The sequence below is a fragment of the Pleurodeles waltl genome, chromosome 10, assembly GCF_031143425.1.
Source record: "Pleurodeles waltl isolate 20211129_DDA chromosome 10, aPleWal1.hap1.20221129, whole genome shotgun sequence".
Lineage (NCBI taxonomy): Eukaryota > Metazoa > Chordata > Amphibia > Caudata > Salamandridae > Pleurodeles > Pleurodeles waltl.
Window position 1 is genome coordinate 577968897 of NC_090449.1, and position 19404 is coordinate 577988300.

Consider the following 19404-nt stretch of genomic DNA (forward strand, 5'->3'; position numbering starts at 1 on the left):
GTTCAAAGGGGCCTCCGGTCCCGCCCGTGCCGCTCCTGCAATAGCCTGTCATGAAGAGTTGTGATTACACTTTAAGATGAGCAGTCACCACTTCAATTAATAATCCAATTTCTTACATCTGTAAATACACTCAAAACTAAGGGCCTCACTACAAGATTGGCAGTGGGCCCACCAGACCACCCTACAATGAGTTATACAGGCAAAACCGCCAACCGGCAAGCGAAAAAGGCAGACCGGCAGCAGTGCAGAGGCCCGGAAATAGGCGGTTCGAACTCGAGCCCCAACAGCCCGACGACCAACCACTGACTGACTGTATTACAAGTCCAAAGTCAGAGTGGCGTGCACCCATGGCGGTCAGCCAGTTGTGGTCTGAACCATGGTAGTCCACGGTGACCAAAATAATACACAACTGCACATTGGATGAATTTGAAAAGAACACACCTGGCACACACTGGCCAAGTGGACACACCTGCAAATGAGAGTGTAAAACACACCCCTTCACACACCACAATCCTCTGCATTTTCACAGCAAGAGCCAGCAAGACAGAGCTCTTAAAAATTGAAATTCCATAGACTAGGCACCCCTTCAATTTTTTTCAACATCCCATACCACACCCAGCATACACTTTTGTCCAGTCACACCCTTTTGCACTTCCCGTCTTTAGTAAGACACTGTCACCTGTAATACATTTTTCTTTTTTTACAACCATGGCACTTATTAAAAATCCACGTTTCACTGATGAAGAGTTAAGCATCATGTGGGATGAAATCATAACAGTAGAGCCACAATTGTTCAGAGCCCAAGTCCAGCATACTATTCTCAGTAAGAAAATTAAATGGAAATGTGGGATAGGGTAGTCGACAGAGTGAATACAGCAGACCCCACCTTGCACAGAAAGGAGGACATCAAGAAGCTCAGGAGCAAGGTCCATTCCCTGGTCTGAGGCAAAGAAGACTGGACGGTGGCACTCCGACTCCTCCCTTACAACCCCATCCGTGGGAGAAGGTCTTGGTCATCCTGCATCCTGTGACAGGACTACCTGGGGGAGTGGAGTCTGGTAAGTCACAACACAAAATAAGGTCATTAAAATGTTATGTCATGCATGCTGATTGCTTACTTTTGGCCACCCTCACTGTCACTCCACCCACCAGCGCAGTGGTCAACTGCCCAAAGACCCCTGTCTGGCATTTCGCAATTGAAGTAAACTCACCTGGGGGAATAACATCTGTGTATAGTGTGTGTAGAACAGGTACTGATATGATTACAACACCCAGCAGGCACTATTTCTATAACTCCAAGCACCAGACCAGTGGTCAATTGCTCAAAAACATCTGTTTATGAACTCTCAATTGAAGTGTGCCCACTAGAAGGAGAAAATTGGTCAAGTGTGTGTACTAGAGTGAGTGACATGACTGCAACTCACAGCAGGCCCTGTATCTGTAACTGAAAACACTAGCACAGTTTTCTCTTCTCGAAAGACACTGTTTGTCAATTACAAAATGAAGTTAACTCACCTCTGGGGACAGCATTTGTCAATTAAAGGGAAGTAGTGAGAGTGACAGGACTACAAGTCTTGAGGAAACAGGAAAGATTAGACCCCCACCCGGGGTCTTCTTCCCAGCGGTGGAGGGACACCCTTGTCCTCAGGGTCAGTTTAGCAGAGAGTACACAAATCAAGCGGAGTCACCAACTGGAGGAATAAAGAGAAGTTTATTACATGGATTATAGCTCGAGCCAATACAGAGTCCCAGGACAGTCAAGTGACTATCCTACGGAGGCTGCCCCTTCACTCTGGGGCACCCAACCTTATATACACACAAAACTGCTTAGTCAGAGGGCAACTCCACCCCTAACGTATTCAAGGTCCTCTGCAGCCTTCAGAATATTTCAGGGATACACGTGTGGTGGGAGAAGGTACAGATACAGCTGGCAGGAGGTGGCAACGACCTGTACGAACCTGTTCTGGCAGTTACTGATTAAGCACGACAATTCTCGGAACTGTAATTGGAAAAAGTAAATGGCAGCGATAAGCAGATTGCAGCCCAAGGCTGTGAGCACAGGTTCAATCATCAAAGTTCAGGAGGTTTGTTGAGCACATGGCAACATAATAAAGATAAGCAGATGCCTAGCAGCTATGGTGTATGATTAACTTTATGTACATTTTCTCAGTCTGAGCAGACACTGTTTCTCCAACTTCAAACACCAGACCAGAATTCTCTCCTCAAAAGCCCCTTGTGTCGTAACTCACTATTGAAGTGTGCTCACCTCGGAGGAAACCATTTGTAAAGCGTGTGTAGTAGAGGGAGTGATCTGACTGCTAATGCCAGAAGGCCCTGTTTCTGGAAAACAAAACACGAACACCGTGTTCTCTTGTTTAAGGACCCCTCTGTCTTAACCCTCAACTGAAGTATATTGACCTGTGATGATACCATTTGTACAGTGTGTGTAGTATAGGGAATTATATGACTGTAACTCACAGTTGGGTCTCTTGCTCTCACTCCAACCACCAGTCCAATGTCCTCTTCTCCACAGACTCCTGTTTGGGAAATCACATATGAAGTGTACTCACTGTGGGGAGTGACATGACTGCTAAGGCCAGGAGACCCTGTCTCTCCAATTTGAAACACAAGTCCAGTGTACACTTGTCAAATTACCCTTGTTTGCTAATAGTGGGAGTGACCTGAATGCTAAGCCCAATGGGCCCTGTTTTCCTAATTTCAATCACCAGCACAGTGTCCACTTGCCTTAATGCATCGGTTAGTAAACTCACAAAGGAAGTTTACTCACCTGGGAGGATAACATTTGGCCAGTGTTAGGAACTAGGTGAGTGACCTGAATGCAACTCCCAGGAGGCACTGTTCAAGCAACTCCAAATAGCAGAACAGTAGTCATTTGTCCCAAAACTTTGCCTGATCACTCTCAAATGATGTTTACTCACCTGGGAGGGACCAAGATACAGATCAAGCTCAACTCAGAGTGGTGGCTAGCCACCTAACTCAATCTTGAACTGCTAAGCCATTGAGGACAGGAAGAACAGCTCACCCAGTGTGCAACATAAATGAACAACAAGGCCTCAAGATGCATCACCAGAATAGTATTGGCTGTAGATAAATTCACTATGCACTGCCCACATGATGACTCTAATCAAATATACAACAAACTCCTGGGTCAGCCTGCATAACAATCAACTAGGCCTCAAAAGGATCCAAGCCACATCCTGCCCAGCCACTGTATTCCCTGCAGTGGTGGCAAGATGTATTTCTCTGCTCATCCTCCGAAGTTCTAATGAATTGCTAAATGCAGCACCTGCAAGACTCAAATGGAATTGGCATGTTTCATAAATGTCAGGTCAATACAACCAATAGCATGGATACCTGTCACAATAGAATAATCTGCAAATCAACTATGTACATAGGCTTTGCAACTTGTCACTGTAAACTGTTGGAGGTAGATGTCACAATACAACCAGTAACATTGTATCTTCAACATCAACAGGTTGAGCTGACACTGGGCACACAAAGCCCACACAAGAGACTGCCACTACCCCCAAAGATGAAGCCTTCAGTGATGACAACACTCCTGGACGTCTGGACGTGGAGGACAGTTCAGACCCATCTGGACAACCTGGTCAGACCCCTACATTGAGTCTCAGTGTGGCCACATCAACACCTCCCAGCCCGTAGCTTCAACTTCCAAGACAGCCATTTGTCCCCCCCCCTTGTGTCCCTGGCAAACATCTTGTGGCCCCCCAGTCCAGGATCCTGAGTCGCAGCACAACATATTGGACAATGATGGTCCTGGAAACAGTAGTAGTGGGCACCCTGTGGCAAGGGGACAGGTCCTTGGGAGTAGGGTGCATGGGAGGGATGTTGTGGGCCACTGAGGATGCTTCTGGACAGAACACCATCAGCCAAGTCTTGGGGGTCTATCAGGAGTCCCAAGGAGTAATGGGCCTAGTACTTTCCGAACTCCGGGAGATGAAGCAGCTGCAGAGGGACATCCATAGGGATATGCTTCAACAGTTGGAGGCCACCAATACCAACCTGTCCTCCCTAACAGGAGTGTTGACGGACATTAGCAGTACTCCGATCAGGGATCGTCAGCAACACTCTACCCCTTCCTTTGGCGCAGCAGGACCAGGTCCTTCATCGTTTGTAACCACTGGAAAGGAGGCTCTGTCAGGTAAAGAACCTGCACCAGACACCCCTGCGCTGTAGCTGCAGCTCTCCCCCTAAGCAAGTGGGGACATTCAGCTAAGAATCTACCAGCAAGTGACCACTTCCTGAAGGATCTCCTTTGTGTGCCACAAATTCACTCTGTTGACTGTTCTTCAACCACCTTCCATTTCCTATGGGAGTAGTACACTAGACTTTGGACTTCCAGTGTTGTGGCATCTACTACAATGATTTCATCCACCATGAGTGAACCCTCCTCTTCTCTGTACCGTCATGTCCCTTATTTTAATTATATGCACAAATTCACAATAAATACCACCTATTACATAGTTTTGTGTCTGCTTGCTTCTGTTCCAATTTTTGCTGTCTAGAGATGTAAGAAAGTGAAGCAAATGATGAAGACAGAAGATACTAGTGCAAGACGTGATGTGTTACAGGTGCAGTGTCTTGCTAAGGATTACAACCAGCACACACAAATACATTGGTACAAGTGTCTGGTCACACCAAGCATTTTATCTCACTGTACAGCACATACGCTGTCCATATGCCTGGACTGTCATAACCAAGAATGGCTTATTCTTATTATGTCAAGCTAGATATACGGATGTACAGTCCCACAGACCACATAAGGAATGGCCTTGTTAGACATTGTCCTGTAGACTAGGCAAACAGATAAGTGAACAGTGTCATCAGCATGAGCCTTATCACATACCGAAACCAAGTAATATAACATATATGCAGAGTTTCCTGTTAAGGAATGGGACATATGTGTAACTATAAGTCCCTCTTATCAAAATTGTCGCACCAGACATTACACACACACAAACAGGACAGATGTTACTTACGAACCAGCTAGGTCCTCTCTGGGTACAGTTGTGACATCAGCTGAGGGATAGTGTTGTTCTGCAAAATGAAAGCATCATGGACTGAACTCAGATAACAAGCACAGACCTGTGAAATGTGCAGGTCTGCCAAATATACAACTTGGACGTTGATGGAATGGAAGTTCTTTCTGTTGCGGTATACTTGTTCATTGGAATGCGGTGGGACTAAGCCAACATGTGTGCCATCAATAGCTCTCACCACATATGGGATGCATGCAAATCCATAATAGTCAGCTTCACATGGGCTAAATCCTCATGTCAAGGAGAATGGGTATAGATGTCAATGTGTTTCAACATTGCTGAGAGGACATCCTTCAACACCAGACTGAACATAGGTTGCGACATACCAGCAGTTCAGGCCACTGTATGTCAGAAGAATCCTGTGGCTAGGAAGTACAACACTGATATGGCTTGTAAAACGGGTGGTATGCTGGTTGGATAACTAATAGCTGGCATCAGATCTGGCTACAACTGACTACATAAGTCCAATATTCTTTGCCGATTCAGATGATACAGATGGATTATGTGTCTTTCATCCATGGTCTTAAGGTCTGGCAGAGGATGGTAGTTGTCGCATAGTTCTTATCCCAGGGTACATGTATATGACAAGAAATTAGTTCTGACATTGGTCATTGTGTTCACAGCAACATACATGATGCATGTCAAGGATAACGTAACAAGAATGGATGGACAGGGCAAACAGTACACATCACAGCTGCTTATGGCACAAGGATCACATTACCCCCTTGGTTTGCCACACATGTACACATCATATATCTGGACCTAAAACAAAATTGAGCATCACAATTACCACAAACAATTACCTTTAATGGGGTGGACTGTGCCCCTCTGTAAATTGCAACCTGTTCTTTGCAACAGGTTACAATGGTGTTTGAGTAGGAGGGCCAACATGACAAGACAGGATAAGCAAGTTTCTGTGCTCAAAACAATATTTTCTGAGGTCTGACACAGATTTTAAAGCCCAATCCTGCATTGGGAACTCTAAAATGGAGGCTGCTTGACCTACTCCACTGGACATTAGGAACCCCCCGTGACCACCAGCGTGAGTCATCATGGTGGTAGGCAGTTGCAACTGTGGCGGACACAGCCATAGGCTAACGTTGTTGCTAGTGGCAGTCACGGGCCAATGGCTGTGTCCGCCAGTGGTGACGACCTCGTACATTTTGTATGTGACCACCATGTTCTCCAAAATCCTTCACTTGACTCCTGACATTGCTGCTAGCACCACCTCCACTACCGAGCTGCAGTGTACCACCTCTGGGAGAAATCATGCCATGTGCAGCAGGTGATAGGGCTCCTGCCTTCTCATCAGGAGAGTTGGAGAGGCTGGTGACTGAGGTCCTACCCCTGTATGAACAGCTCTATGGTACACCAGAGGAGCCGGTAAGTGCCTCATGTGCACAGTTTTCACTGTACTTCACCATCCTTTCCCTCCGTACAGGCTAGATTGTGACCATGTGTGCCACATTGAATACTCATATGTCCGTAGGTGCAGTCTGTGTAGCATCAGTGGGAGAGTCAATGTGCAGGTATTGGTGGCCAGTGCCATATGTTGAGTTCATTCATGTTGTGGTGTGTTTTTTTGTGTTCCCTGGTCTACCTTCTGTTTGATGCTCAGAACTAGGTGAGGTGACATTACTGCCACCCCCTGACATCTCTTTCTCATGAATGTTGTGTATGTGAGACAACATGAATGTACATGACAGAATGAGCTGAGTATGAATGTTGTAGGTGTCAGTTGTGAGTAGTGTGAGCTATATGTATGTTGCCACAGACATTTCCTCACACATTTGCCCTTGCTAGACTGTTGTTTCTAATGCATGTCATCACTCTCTCTGCTCTTCAGGTTGGTACACCCATCACGTACCAGTTTGTTGTTGGCTACATGATGTACTGTATTGCATCAAAGTGATGGGAATGTGGGCTCATGTAAATTATGTCTGCTTAGCCTGCAGAGACCAGGGCCTGTCACATGTACCTACCAGTATGGGGCCTAGTCTAAACTGGGGGAGCCAATATGAGGCTCTGTTGTAATATGCTGCCCAGAATGCCTCATTCCTTTGATTAGATTAGGAATGGGTACAGGGGTGGGTTACTGGTCTGTGACAGATGTGCACTTCTGACAGGTCCCTTACTCCCATGGCCCTGTTGCCGCCTTCATACAGGTAATATTTGTCCTGTGCAGGCTCACTGCATAACTGACATTTCCACAATGCACACAGTGTGTTGATTTCTGGGAGACCATGATATGTGACTCAGTAGCTTGATCACATAGCAGAATCTGGACAATGCATGCCTTTGTCTATTAGATGCCATCTCTGGACACATATGTCCAAAAGTGTGTTCTGGGGTACAGATACATAACACATAACGCCACCTCCTGAAGCATGAGTCTGCATTTGTAGTTGCAAAGGTCCACACATAGGCAGACTAGACACGTTTTGTAGCCACCATGCAGGAAATCATTGAGTCATTCTCACAGAGTGTGGATGTGTTGGTCCATCCATGCCTAAGGAGTCTACCTTTCAGAAGTCACAAAGGTGTGATGTGTCTCATAGTGACGTACAAGGCCATACATAATGCAGGACCAGCATACCTGAACCATTGTGTCTCCTTCCACACCCCTGCCAGATCCCTCTGCTCTACCCAGATGGCCCTGGCCACCATCCCTCACAACCGCAAAACCACCACTGGAGGACAATCCTTCACCTACATTGCAGCAAAGAGATGGAAGAACCTCCAGCTGCACCTCAGATAAAGCCCGTTACTCACTATCTCCAGGAAGAACCTCAAGTGGCTCTTCAGATGAGGCCCCTCCCTTCCCCCTAGCACGTTGAGACCCTCAGGGGTGAGTAGCCGCGCTTTACAAATGCTGATTGGTTGATTGATTGACAGGTAGGCCTAGAGTTTAAAGCCACACTGTGAACAGCCATGACAATGATGTGGCATTAGGTAGAAAAATACACTGCACATGTGTACTTGGTAAGGTATGTGCCCTGACTGTTGGCATGCATCATGTAGTGGCTTGCAGTTATGTTTTGGACCCCTGTGTTTGGGTGCAGACATTCATCCGCAGACAGACATCTGGGTTTGCTTGACCAAGATGGGGACAATGATGTAGCTTCCCATTGGGCAACCTGTTGAGGGCCTTCTACAAGTCCTTGCAACCTCTATGTCTCTTGAGCATGCAAAGGACCAATGGATTCTATTGAAGTACTCAGAGAAAGTAATTGTGAGGGGTGCCAGAGATTAGTGGTGATTACCCTGGAGCTTACTGATTTATTGTACTGTGTATTTTGGAGACATCTCTCCCTGACATATTGGAAATGATGCTTACAGTGTTCATTTCCATGCCACATGCATGACCTATCTGAGTAACATTAATACTCCCTCCTTGGTGACGTTTACATTTTTTATATGTTTGCAGTGTGACATGGTTATCTCCATGTCACCTTCTCAAGACTATTGTACTTTTCTCACCAACATGGCTGAATTTTGGAGCATTATTTCTTATTGTTGGTTCATTATGATTGTGACAAATAGATGTGTGCATGACCTTGTGTGGGATCTGTGGGAATGGACTTTGCATTGGCCTTCTATTGTATGCCAACAGGTGACTGAGGTCTGCTCCATGGGGCAAAGCTTTGAGGGTGATGAGGTCTCCAAGTTGTTGAATGGTTATTGTGATTGCACAAATTCAGTCATGTAATTGTAGTTGTCTGAGATCCAGAATTTCCTGTGGGCAACTGTTGATAATTCAGATGGCATGCATGCATATGTTATGGCACATGTATGGGCCACTTAGGCAGAGTTTATTGCTGGGACCTACTTGACATCATGGTAAGGTTTGCTAATCAGAGCTGTTCATGTTTGATTATGGACATGTGCTGACCCTATTCATCTTTGTATTGGCAGCATTAGCAGCAGCAAGCAGAGGACATGGGGCAGATCCGAGTGGGGAAGCATCTGGCCACCGGACCTCAGGTCAAGACACCACTGACACAGAGGTATCTGGTGGCCTGGAGGGCAAGGGAGGTGTCACGAGGGAGACTGGATCTACATCCTCAACATCTTCCGATTCCTCCTCCAGTAGCCACTCTAGTGGTGGCAGACCCATGGGGGCATCCCCCTGAACAATCCTTGACTGCCACCCCGCTCTATCACCGCCCTCCTTGTTGCTCCCCACCCAGTTGGCAGTGCCCCCTCAACCAAGAGAGTAGGTGTCTCATTCGCTGCAGGCACCTCTGCCTCAGCCCCTGCTACCCCTGCTGCCCTCAGTAAGGAGGCTACTGACCGCCTGAGAACAATCTTTGTGTGTCAGTCAGCCATTGCGAATGCCATCCACGGATTGGCTACCCACTACAGCAAAACAATGCATTCCTGGAAGGCATTCATGGTGCAGTGTCTGGCCTACAGAGAACTTTTCAGGCTCTGGCCTCCTCACTGATGGCAGCCAGTCAATCGCCCCATTCCCCTACCTTCCCAAAGAACACAGACAGATCCACAGGCATCAACAGCCAAGAGGAGCACACACAAGCACCACAAAACACACCAACATGCACACAAACAATAGCTACCGACAGACACAACAACAGTCACATCTTCCCTGGACACCCCCACTGAAACACACACAACATCCAGCATATCCACAGGCACCACACCAACAGTCAGTGACATACCCTCTACACCCATCATACCCACTGACACTACCCAAGCAGACCCCTGACATCCACCACAAGCACTACACAGGCAGACACAACGACAGACACACAGATATCCACCACATCTAGCACACGCACAGTCGCCACCGCAACAGACACACACACATCCACCATTCCATCCCCCGGCCCCTCCACCTCCTGTACCTCCAATGCAGTGCTGGTGTCCCCCAAGACAATGGTATATGTTGTGTGTATGGATATGTGGGTGTATATGCAATGGTGGTGTCATGGCATTGTGTGCTGTCTGTTATGGTAAGTATTTCATCTTGTGTTGTCCAATGTGAGCATGTGTAGTGTTAGACTTGTCCCCCTGATATGGGTTATGTATTCATCTGATATGTGTCAGCTTGAGTTTTGTTTGTGAAGACATGAAGTGTGTTCAGTTGTGCTTCCTCTGTTTGCAATGGACTGTGCATGTGTCCAATTAGATGTGTGCACCATGCAGCTACTTTATGTAGATGTATGTCCCACACAGTTGGAGTTGTATGTGGTTTATTGACTTGCACTTCCACATTGTGCAGATCGGCATGCCATTTGGGTCTATTACTGTTTGTCTCTGTGACACATATAGGGCCAGTTCCTGTGCATGTGTTGTCTAAGTGGCCTGTGCAAAGTGATATATGTCCCAGTGAAGCCTCCTTCCCTGTGTGTTCCTGATGAACCCATCCCTATTGTTTAGGTATTGTTAGCGTAGTGCTCATTGTCTATTTCTCTCTCTGTGTATTGTGTATGCCTTTGTCCTTCCATTGTGCTGTGATATGTCTAATGTGTGTCCCCATTGCAGGGATGTTTAATGGTAGTGTTGTTTGTGTTCCATGCCACATCAATACATATGTGTGTTGTATGTGACGACAGCCACGGGCCAGAGTGGAATGTGAGTGTGTGAGTTGTATTTGTATATGTGATGTTAGTCTGTTGTTGTTGATGTCTGAGACAATGTTGTGTAGGCTTCACTGTCCCTGAGATGTGTGGCTGTGTGCTTCTGTGTAGTGTTGCAGTGCAGTGTGGGTGGGCTGCCCAAAGGGTTTTATTGTGAACATGGATGTGTCCGTCTTAATGTATGTTTTGGACTTTGTAGAGGATGTCACGTGTACTTGATGTCCATGGCGTGGTCCCCATATGATGTGGGCGACTGCGCCGCAATCTGTTTTTAAGGTAATGATACAGGTACATGTGTGTACTTATTGTTGGTAGTGCCCATGGCAGTGTTGATTTATTGGTCCTTCAATGAGCGTCAGGAGCGGCAGGACGGTGCGTGATGGGCTCCATGGCGGCAATGGATGTGTAAGGCTGTCTGCAGGTGAGTCTCTCCCTTTATACTGTCTGCCCCCGCCATCTGAGATGTAGTGTTTGGGCCACCACAGTCACATTGGTGGTGCGCATCCTTGTAATATGTTTGGCAAAAACACTGTCCCTGCCGGCCTGTTTGTGCTGCCTGGTGACAATGGCAGTCGGTGCTGCCTAGCGTGCTGGTGGGATTTTGGTGTTTTGTACTCCATAGGCCCGTATGACTCATAATACGGCGGTCTGACCGCCATCTTGTTGGTCCCCAGCTGCCGCCATGGCGGTCCAAGGACAGCCAAACTCATGATGAGGCCCTAAGTAAGAGTCAATACAAATGTCACATTGTCTTGGTAGCTTTGTGAGTGGGACTTCAAAATAGAAACTATCATGACTCCTCACATATGTCCAGAAATTATTCCAAAGTAACCAAATATATACACTCTGTACAGAATAAAGACAACATTTTCTCCATCCCCTGTATACTCTAATTGTCTGTTCACTGGACCTGGATCAGAAACACTTCTAACAGCTTATTTAACCAAGGCCAGAGCTAGATTTGTCTGATTACATGCCATTTGTAAAAGTATGGTTGATCAAATTAAGGAACATATACAAGATGGAAATAATTTCAATCACTTTGAGACTGTTGAGCAGAAAATAATAACAGATTTTTAGACAACAGAGACCGCAAATACAAACCTTCAACCTTAAATAATATCTATCTACTAACATTTGGATCTGTATTTAATCCCTAAAACCAGAGATATGGAGCGAGTGCTTGACAGCCTGATTATGGGCAGGTCCAATACCATGTAGGGAAATAGTTACATGAGATTGAAAGGTTGGTATTTTATTTAGTCTACATGTACTATTGTTCATACAATGAACTTCTTACCAATGAGAACCGACAAAGGTTAAGCCACATAAAATGTGTAATTTCACTTAAAATGCATATAGGGATATTACACAATTTTCTATTTGCCCACTCTGCACTTTGTTTATTATGATGCTAGAATTTCATGCAAAGCCACTTCACTGTATTTTAGTTTATTTGTTTTGCATCAAATTGAGTTTACCCCTCAACATTAAGCTTCCTTTGATTAAATTAGCAGTAGGATTGATCTTGTGCAACAGAAAGCATTTTTGCACTTCTGCTGTATCAGCTTTCAGCACAAAGAACACATTACTTACTTTTGGAAGCACACTTCCACCGAAAACTATAACTCTAGATTCCACACCTTTAGACTATCCCCAAGCATCATACTGGATCTAGAAGATTTAAACATGAATGCCCACACACACCAGTAGGTGGCTGGCTCTGGCTCTGTGTTATCTTTGGTATTCCCTGGAATCGATCATTTAGTTGTGCATCAACATCAGTTTCTTTCTTAACTCTGTCTGTGCCGTCAGATTTGGAGCTAACAATAAGCAACAATAATCAGAGGTACTTGTGTGCAGATCCCTAGTTTGGAATCGTTTTGGAATGAAAAAGTGACTATTTCATAGAATAGGGAAGAGGGAGGGTGGTGAAGAATCTGCTGTTAGATAGAGTATCTGCCAAAAAGAGTGCTACAGAGTTACTGGTAAGTAACCGTTCGTCTTATGGATAGCTCCATCTGTAGATTCCTCACCTTTAGAATAGACAGTCCTTGCCCCTTGGTATACCTCTGTGAAAAAAATTGTTGTTCAGAGATTTTCATTTTTGATTTGTGTTTTTGTATCATTAGAGAAGTAGTTTAGTTTTGGTATAGACATTGCTAATCTGGGCTAATTATTTGTGGACAACATTTTTAAAAACGATGGATGTGTTGCAGTGATGATCTAATATTTCAGAAACCATGAGACCTATATATTTCATTTTGGTGTAAAAACATGGGTTTTACGGGTCAAGTAGTCTTATAGAGACAGAAAATAACTCCTCAGAGCAACCCTTTTGCCATTTTCCAAAACAGCAGCTCTATAATGATGTGTTTTAGACATCATATTAGTAATTTACTTTAATATTGTTTTTGTTTCAGTTTTTCAGTTGATTCAAATTCATAAACATGAGTGAAGCAGGTTGTAGCAGACTATCTTTACCTCCTGACAGAGTATTGCTTCAACAAAGAAAAATGTGTCATATGCCAAACTAATCCGAAAGAAAATTAAACATCAACTGCGGCTGGACAGGAGAGAATTCGAGATGCTGCAGAAATACAGGAAGATGAAGTTCACAAATGATTGAACCTGATGGTTGAAGACGATCAAATATTATATAATTGTAACAAGTGCTTCAAGTTGTGTACAATGGAAAAAAGGCATGGAAAGAATGTGTCAAAAAATAGTAGAAGCTAGTGAATCACAACAAGAATCCTAGTCTTTTGAGAAAGCGACGACAACCAAACCCAGTATCCTTCCATTTAGAAGATCATTGGCTACCCCTCGTCCACCTCCATCAACTGATCTGAAAGCAGAGGATATTCAGTGTATTATCTGTGGTTTAGCCAGAACAAGGGCCAAAGGAATTCAAGAAAGAACAAAGTATGGAGTATGTCAAAGGGCAAACATGTTTTTATCCGCATCTAATTTCTTCCAAGATGAAGTGTTCAGCTGAGTAGGTGATCTAAACAATGAGGTGAATGTATTTGCAGCATTTTTGTATGCCCACTCGAAATGCATGCGAAAATATGAATGTACAATGAGCTCCCGGGCACAGTGTAACCACCAGCATAAAGTTAAGTCTGCACTCTTTGTAGTTTTAAAGCCACTCTTTAGTGCTGGCTACGGGTTCACACTCAGTGAGATCAGAGAAATAACTATAAACATTGATGAAACTGTATTGATCCACAATAATGAAATTCAGATATTTTCTGGTGAGAATGTATGACAGAATTCGTTTTGTCAGTCAAACAAAAAGAATGAGCCACTATGGTGTTCTCAGCTGATTTGAAGCCCCTGAAGAACATAAGATCACAGGATGCAGTAAAACCAGTAGGAACCATTTTAAGACACACCCTGAAAGAGTTAGATTTTGGACTTTATGACAAATTTTGTGATGCCCCAGAGCTCCACAAATCATGGAAGTCACCAAGAATGTTGTTTTAACATTATTTTTACATCATTGTTTATTATCTGCAAAGCAAAACTGTTACAAAATAGAGTTCTTGAGTGCAGAAGAGAAGCCAACCACACTGATGATGGTTTTGAAGATATAAGCGTAGAAGTGGAAGAAAATACCATGAAGGGACAGGCTTATGCTGGTCAAATATACTGTCTTTTCCAAATCATGTTTTATTAATTACATCACAGCAAAAAGAAAAACTCAGCTACACATGATGGCTGCCCACGCAATCTATGACAAGTGCAAAAGTAGAGAGATAATCACTTCAATTAATAGGATTAGTGTGTCAACAAGTTATAATGACATAGTACTGAGCAGGAACTTGTTAGCAACTCATGCTGTAAAATCTTGTGAATCCAATAGCACACATTCGCCAAGTCACTTTACCATGAAAGGATTTGCAATTGCTGTTCTTGATAATTTTGATTTTGAAGACAGCTCTTATTTGTCTGGAACATCCAGCACACAGGATACTACCATAATGCTTTTTCAAGACTGTACCATTGAAGTAGCTGCTGGAACTAAGGAAGAGAAGAGACTCCACCTCCTGGAAAAAGAGTATTGGTGTTCTGCGTTAATAATGCAAAATAATTCCATGTGGATGATCAACTCTTTGTAGGGTATGTGGGTGCGAAAAAAGGTCAGCAGCGCAGAAGTGGATCAGCTCAATATGGGTCATACTTTGCATTAAGATCTGCTACGCACTGGCCAAAAAGCAACCCCCTGAAGCTTTCATGCTCATTCTACCCGAGCTACAGCTGCGACCACTGTTAGTATGTGGAGGTCCAGTCTTTGACATCTGTCAGGTGGCAGCGTGAGCCTTTCTGCACACATTTACTAAACACTACTGCCAGGACAGACAGGTCCGTAGGGACAAATACTTTGCCCGTTTGGTCCTGCAGGGCTTCCTAGTATTATCTTGGTTCGCAGACCCACCTCTGGGGATGGTACCAATTATAAGGTAAGGAATCTGCCGCTAGAAGTGTCTGTCAGATGAACAAGTTCCTTACCTTCAGTAACGCCTTATCTGGTAGAGACAATATCAAGCTGCAGATTCCTTACCAACTCACCCATTCTCCCCCGCCCTGTGAACTGAATTCTAGGGACAGGGATTTCCCTTTCAGGCCCTTTAGTTTTGCCGCGGCAGTAGTCAGTTTTTTTTTAATCTGGTGTGGAAAGGTGGTCAAAGAAACTATTGTCAGTGCCATGGGGTGGCACCTATATAGGAACCACAACGTCCTATCCGGCGCAGATGATGGATGCGGTGCTGATCGAGCTGTAAGCAGAGACAAACAAAGCTGCAAAGTTATAACCAAACTGCCTTGCCAACATGCGCAAAACCACTACAAGCCATCAACATGTCCCAGTCTACCAGAAAGATTCAAAGTAGCTGAGGACATGGATCTTCTCCTACCTGATGCTGCTGATTTAACTACATTTATCATTTTGCTTATTCAGTGCGGACTAAAGGATGAAGAAAAGCCAGTTCCTCCCTATCCGGGAATTCATGCTCTGATCTCCCAGAATACCATCCCACTGAAGAAGGTTGGGTTTTAAAAAGTAATACCATCTCCAGTCACGAACTACACAATAGTACACGCTCTCAAAAAAATCCAAAATGTGCGTGGTCAGCTTGAAAACCAGCCTATCCTGCCAATTTTCTGCAATGTAGGTGTTTTCCGTATTGTAACTGACTTTTATGAGCAATCCAGTAGAATTTGATGATCTTTATCCAATAATGGGCATTTTCCGCATGACGAAAATTGTGTTCCGATGTGCAGGAAGTTATCTAAGTGGATGTGGCATAGACGATGTATGTATTAAGGCTGAAATCTATGGAAGCAAAACTGTCCAGTCAGTATGAAGCAGAACTCATTATGTTAATTTGTTACAAGGTATGCTCATCATATTTGAGACTATAGAAACATTGCTTAGGAATGCTTTTTGGAAGAAGAAAGAGAAATTAGGTTTTGCATATCTTATGTCAGAAGTGAACAAGGCACAGGGTGCAGTTCATTCAAAAGACATAATGCAAAGCCAGGCAATGTTCAATACACTCAGTTCAAAATCGGAAAACCTGAAAACCGAGGGGCATATTTAAGAGCCCCTAGCCCCTCCCTGCACCACATTAGCAACATTTTATTTTTACGCTAATGTGGCCCAACTAGGCTAAAATTGCTGTGCCAAATTTACAAAGTGGCGCAATGCATGCATTAATTCTGACACTATTACCCCCTACCCTGCGCCTTGGTGCGCCGTATTTTAAATACGGCGCACACATAGTAGTGGTAGGGGGGCACAGGAGGCCACAAAAAAAGTAGCATTACATGTAATGTTTCTTAAATTTGGCCTCAAGTTCATAGAGTTTGTCGAAAAAAAGAACAAGTTCTTACCTACCTTCACAAGAAGGATGTGAAGGTGCATAAAAAGTAGGAAAGGTAATCTATTTGCCTACATGAAAGGCGGGACCACTTTAGGCAGGAAAGAGGCCCTGGTACAAAGCACCACTTTGTCAGGATGGACAGAGATAAAGGGTGGCTTAGAAGAAAGAGCTTGCAGGTCACTCACTCGACGCACAGATGTGATGCTACAAGGAAGGTTGTTTTTAAAGTGAGAAGCTGAATAGGACAGTTATGAAGAGGAACAAAAAGAGCACACGTGAGGAAAGTGAGCACCAGGTTCAAATCCCTCTGGGGCATTATGAACAGAGAAGGCTGAAACATGTGTGTAAGACCTTTGAGGAATCTCCCAACAATGGGATATTTAAACAAGGAGGGTTGATCAGGTAGTCTGAGGAAAGCAGAGATGGCAGACAGATAACCCTTAAGGGTTTCCAAAGCAAATCCCTGGTGGGCAAGAGAAAGTTTAAACAAAAGAACCTCAGACAGAGATGCAGAAAGAGGATCAACAGACTTGTTGGTACACCATGCCACAACTTTATTCCAACAACAGGCCTATAGCATTTTGGTGGAGGGATGCCTGGCTGCCAAGATAACATTGCCGACTTCGGGTGGAAGGTAGAAAACTATCAACTGCCACAGCTCAATCTTTATGCAAAAAGGTGGAAACTGGACAGGTTTGGGTGGAGAATCGTCCCCAGTTGCTGCGACAGAAGATCCTCCCGAAGAGGCAGCCTGAGCGGAGGATTGATGGCCATCCTCAGAACCTCGGGATACCATATTTGTGCCCAGTTCGGAGCCACAAGTCTTACTTCGGCCCAGTCATTCTTGAACTTCTTGAGAGTCTGGGCAGAAGTGGTATTGGTGGAAAGGTGTATAGGGACCTGAGATTAATTTGAGATGAAAGGCGTTGCCAAGCTAGTGCCTCCTTGGAAACTCCAATGTGCAAAACAGCTGACATTGTGCTTTTTCTGCGGAGGCGAAGGGAATCTTACGAAGGCTTGCTGCAATGCTTAAAGAGACCTTGCCCCACCTCCAGATGGAGACGCCATTTGTGATCGACCTTGCATTGAAGGCTGAGTTTGTCTGCTCTGGAGATCAGAGAGCCCTCCAGATGTGAACCACCAGGGGTATGCCCTGACGTTCCAGCCACGTCCAGAGATGGAGGGTTTCTTGACAAAGGGTCCACGACCCCACCCCACCCTGCTTGTTGCAGTACCACATGGCAGTTATGTTGTCCGTGAACACCTGCAAGAGGGAAGGAATGCTTTCTATGCAAGCCTGATAGCCCTGAGCTCCAAAAGGTTAATATGGAGCCCGGACTCCGCAAGAGACCAGATGCCTCTGCTCTCCACTTCCCCCATGTGGACACCCCATCCCAGGAGTGACGCATCTGTCACTACTGTTAGATCTGGTTGGGCAAGGGAGAGGGATCTGCCTTTGACCCACTTGCGGTTCGAAAGCCACCATTGCAGATCTGGCACAGTTCCCTCTGAGATCTGGACCATGTTGGAGAGATTCCCCTGATGCTGTGCCTACTTGAACTTCAGGTCCCTCTGCAGAACCTGCATATCCCTTCTGGCATGTGTGACTAGCAAGATGCAGGAGGCCTTAAAGGCCAACAGCCTGAGAGTCATTCTCACTGAAACCCAAGACAGAGGCTGAAACATTGGTATCATAGCCTGAATATTCCGAATGGGAGGATAGGCCCGAAACTGCACGGTGTCAAAAATAGCTTGGATGAAACGGAGCGCCTGAGAGGGAATCAGGTGTGACTTCAACATGATTATAGTGAACCCCAGTGAATGCAGGAGGTCCACCGTAGTCTGAAGATGAAAGATGACAGCCTGGGGCAAGCCTGCCTTCAACAGCAAACATTCGATGTAGGGGAAGATTGAAAACCCTAACCTGCGCAGATGAGCTGTGACCACCACCATCACTTTGGTGAACAGTTGAGTGGTGCTGGTAAGGCCTAAGGGGAGCACAGTGAAGTGAAAATGCTGGTGACCTACCACGAATGGCAAGTAATGTCTTTTGGGCAGGCAGGACAGGAATATCAAATAAACTTCATGCAAGTGGAATGCTACCGTCCAGTCTGCTGGGTCCAGGGCAGATAGGACCTAAGCCAGAGTAAGTATTTTGAACATATCCTTTCTGAGGTAAAGATTGAAGGACTGGAGGTCTAGAATAGGGGGGAGGCCTTTTTCCTTTTTGGGCACCAGAAAGTAGTGGTAATAACAACCACAACCTGTTTCTGGCACAAGGACCCTCTCTATGGCTCCCTTGGCCAGGAGAGCCGTAACGTCCTTGTGGAGAAGTGCCAAGTGACCCTCCATCATCCGATCAAAGGATGGTGGCATGGCCGGAAGGGTAGTCTCGAAGGGGAGGGAATAGCCCCATCGGACAATTTGCAAAACCCACCTGTCTGTCGTAATAGATTCCCAGTGGTGATGGTGAATCCTGCCTCCAACTGCTCTGTGATGGAGCGATGGACAAGGAAGGTTTGGAGGCTGCAGCAGGGCACGGGGTAGACTGGGCCAACCGCTGGCTTCCTAATTCACAGGAATGTTGGATCCCATGTCCTCATCCTGGCAGAGGCAGGGCAGCAGTGCGGCATGGTGGCTGGAGGGAAATGGACGCGGTTGGGTGCCCCTTCCGTATTTGTGAAAGGAGGGAAAAATAGACTGAGGGGGTGAGGAGCAGCTGAAATGAAAGACTGAGCTGTAGCTCGAGACTCCTTAAAGCGCTCAAGCTGAGTCCACTTTGTCTCCTTAGAGATGGGCGCCATAAAAGGGCATGTCCATAAGCGATTGCCGGAC